Source organism: Vicia villosa, unplaced genomic scaffold, assembly GCF_029867415.1.
Source record: "Vicia villosa cultivar HV-30 ecotype Madison, WI unplaced genomic scaffold, Vvil1.0 ctg.000470F_1_1, whole genome shotgun sequence".
Taxonomy (NCBI): Eukaryota; Viridiplantae; Streptophyta; class Magnoliopsida; order Fabales; family Fabaceae; genus Vicia; species Vicia villosa.
In genome coordinates, this window is record NW_026705227.1 from 478,903 (window position 1) to 482,703 (window position 3,801).

Sequence of the window (3,801 nt, forward strand, 5' to 3'; positions counted from 1 at the left end):
TATATCTAAATAGGTGATTTAGATTTTTTTTTAATAGTTAAACAAAATAGTAATAATTACTAAAAACTTACAATTAACATGAAATTCGGAGTTCAAATTTTGGTGTTAATGTTGAATCTAACAATATTAATATTTTTATCACTTGAACTAGGATTAACTCAAAATGATTTTGAGATTTAAGTTAATATAAAATTTATACTAATTTATTATTTTTATAATTATTTAGTGGGCTTTTTTAATTTTCATTTATTTTATAAAATTATTGATTGTTAGCATTTACATGTAGTTTTAATGAGACAATAGAGGTTCTTCTTGTGATAAAATACTACATACATGGTCATCTTTGAATGTGTATAAGACAACCTACAATATAGAGCCTCACATTTTTTATATTTAAACTATAGTAAAAAGCGTCCCTGATTATATATTTCATTGTTAATTTACGCTTAAATGGAGCCCTTAAAAAATTTCACGATTCAACTGAAGATAACTTCAACTTACTACACAGGGACTCTCATAAGTTTGAGACGACTCTGAGTACATGTTATTTTTTTTGTCATTCAAAAATTATTTTGTTAATCAATTTAGTCCATTTTGTTACTTTTAACTTTAAACATCTTAGGTGAAACAATATTTTTAGGAGAAAACTTAGATACAATTTATTTTTTACGTGTGGTTTATACTATTTTCCAATGAAAATAGACATGTGTATAATTTTCTCCTACACATATGCAATTTTCTCCTATTTTCATTCCGTAAAGGATATTTAAGTACAAGTGTCATATTTTTATTGAAAAATAATATAAATCACTCTTAGAATTGTATCTAATTTTTTTCATATTTTTATTGTCCACCATAGACTTTATTATTATTTTTATTTAACAATATGATCTTTTTAACGAATTTTACACCTTTGAATTTTGACAGTCTATTAATTATAACGATACACCTTCAACCTTTAATATTTTTTATATATTCTCATCTTCCCCCTCCCCCCCTTTCTCCATCTTCATCTTCATAACCATCTTCATCAAAATCCTTAAAAAAAATTCAGAAAAATTAAACATCATGATGAAATTCATGAGAGATAATAAGCACTCATGAGAAGGTGGAAACACTCCTTAGTCGGTCGAAGCATAATCTAAGCCACCTTTGCAGGAGAAAACAGAGACTATCTGCGATATTTCCCAGTCGGCCGAGATATCTTTCTTTGCCTTCCTAATCATAGTGAGTACAATCTCCACAATAAGAAGCGTTACAAAGAAGAACCTGATACAAACAAGATAGGATAAACAAACAAGTTCAATACAAACACTTCTATCAAAAAGCATCAACAACAAAAGAAATCTCTCGGGAAAAAAAAAACACATGCACCCAAAGTTCATTACCTTAACCCTAGAAAAAAGGAAAAAGCAAGAAAAATATGTTGGCTCTATCTTATAGGCGTGCTTGTTGCACCCCAAAATTTGCCCTCTTTTATGTGTTATAAGTTATGGTAGACGTTTATTTCGTCTGCCAAAAATCAAAGAAAAACGATAAAGAACTTTTGTTGCTTCGAGATCATTAAGTCAAGGGCTTGTGAGGTGAATTACAAAAGAATGATTCGTGATACAAAGTTATGAGCTTAAGGAGGGCGTTGTGCTCGAGGCGCCATTATACTTTTAATTGTACAAGTTTGGTTTGAGTTAAGGAATCAAGATTGAATTAAAGTCTCAATGATTCAAGCATGAAGTCGATTTGATGGTCTAATTGATCTTATTATTCAAACTTCGTTCTAGGCATTTTGTTCATCAAGAACTTAATTCAAGCTAAAAATACATGGTGCAAGAAATGGGATCGTGGATTGTTTGTGATCAAGGGATTATCATTTCGCTCAATTATTTGTTGATTGCAACACAAGGTGAATTGTTTTGGAAATTGAATTTAGGTTCATTTGAGAATAAAATGAGAATACAAAATCATTTAAGGTTTTTCATTGATTTCATTCATCAAGTCAAGATTCATCATAATTCACTCAAAGTCTTATCCATAGGTTGTATTCAAAATTCAATACCAAACTTCACTCATGATTTCTTTACAAGAATTCATTACAAAAGTCCAATTTCTACATGTGCAAGTATGTCATTCAAAACTCTATTATTACATCACAATTCAAGGTTCACAATTCGAAGTTCAATTACAAAAGGTTCAATCTACATCACAAAATTCATTATAAATATCCAAAGTTCAAATTGCCATGGCTATTTTCTTCTTCATACCACAGTTATCAATCAGGTCCACTAAAAGTATTCAATTCAAGCCATCTGCAATTCGATATGCGGTTCACTAAATAGCCCTGCATAAAAACCGAACCGAAACAAAAAGGCTTAACAAAAAAACGGAACCTGCAGCAAAAGAGATGAAAAAAGAATCAAGAGGAGAATTAGAAGATCTGAGATTCAGGATTCACGATTTAATTCACAACAGAAACTTGGGAATGAGAGAAGAGAGAAAGCATAACAGAAAAACAGATAACAGAAAAGAAACAAAAACTCACCTCTAACCGAATTGTAATAAACTTTTCCAATCTTCAATCTTCTCCAATCATCGCAAGATCCTTCAACCTTCAATCTCAAGAATCCTCTTTGTTCTCTCTGGGAACCGCACTGCATATTTCCTTACGCCATCTTCGATTTCTCTTCAGGATAACTGTTTTCTTCGATCTGGAATCGTCAACATTGAATCTTCATTTCTCTGCATATTCTCTCTGCAATCTCCATTACATGTTCTTCATCACCTTCAATCATTATCAATCACAAACTCAGAAAATCTTCATCGTAACTCCATCGATCTTCTTCATCATCGTTCAACAACACATCAATCATCATCACCTTCGCAAACAACAACAATCTCCGAAGCATCATCCAAATAGGCATCTGCAACAACGACAACATCGCATCATCAAGACGCATAAAACAAGTTGAAACTGGATTTCTCGTCTTCATATTTGTAGCTTATCTCTGGTTGATTGGTTTAAGATGGAACTGAGTTGAATCGGAGATGAACAAAGATAACAGGTTGAGAGTGGTCTACGATAGCGATGGGAAGAGATATGCTCCGCTGAGTCTCGCCGGAGAGATCTTGCGGCGCCGTCGCGTTTGGCGTGAGGAAGGAGAGCAGTCTGGAACGTTGCCATGTGATAACCCTAATCCTTTCCTATTTTCTTTTTAATGCTAATTGAGAATATTATGTTGTTAATTGATTCATGAATCTACATTAGTTGATTAATCTGAGTATTAATTGGATCATTAATTTGAAATTGACATAAAAAAAATCTGAGTCAATTATGAACAATATCATCATTTGTGATAAACTTGGGCCACCGAATTGCACAACACACTCCCCTACCATGGCCCATATTTCATTTTTGTTAACATAGAAAATCTGTACAAAAACATTCCTTGGGCCAAAATGCTAGCCCTGCGCCTCAATCTTTGCCACACCATATTGCTCCATGAACCCCCCCTGTATACTTAGTTGCCTATTTTTGAATTTGGTTTCCTTATCTAGTTTGTTCTGTATTATTTTTAGTATAACAAAAATATAAAATCATTGAGTTTTGTTAGATTTTTTGACATTATAAAAGATGAATAAAAATATGTAATATTTCTTTGTTAGATTTTAAATGCTTTTGTTACATAGTTTTGTTCTATTATTTTTTAGATGAAAATGTCATAAAAAAAATAATTTAATCTTGTTAGATTTTATTTTAGAATTTACTTAGAATTTAATTTCTATTATTTTCTATGGCGGGTGCGTGCC

The 3,801-nt window shown here is 31.6% G+C and overlaps 1 long non-coding RNA gene across 1 annotated transcript; it reads right to left on the bottom strand.

Moving 5' to 3' along the window:
* Positions 1-2,009: 2,009 nt before the first annotated feature.
* LOC131628690 (uncharacterized) lies at positions 2,010-3,284 on the bottom strand. Its single transcript, XR_009291870.1, has 2 exons — positions 2,537-3,284; positions 2,010-2,384 (listed from the first exon to the last, which is right to left on the bottom strand). It is a non-coding gene; the product is annotated as an uncharacterized LOC131628690 (long non-coding RNA).
* Between the last annotated feature and the right edge of the window lie 517 nt (positions 3,285-3,801).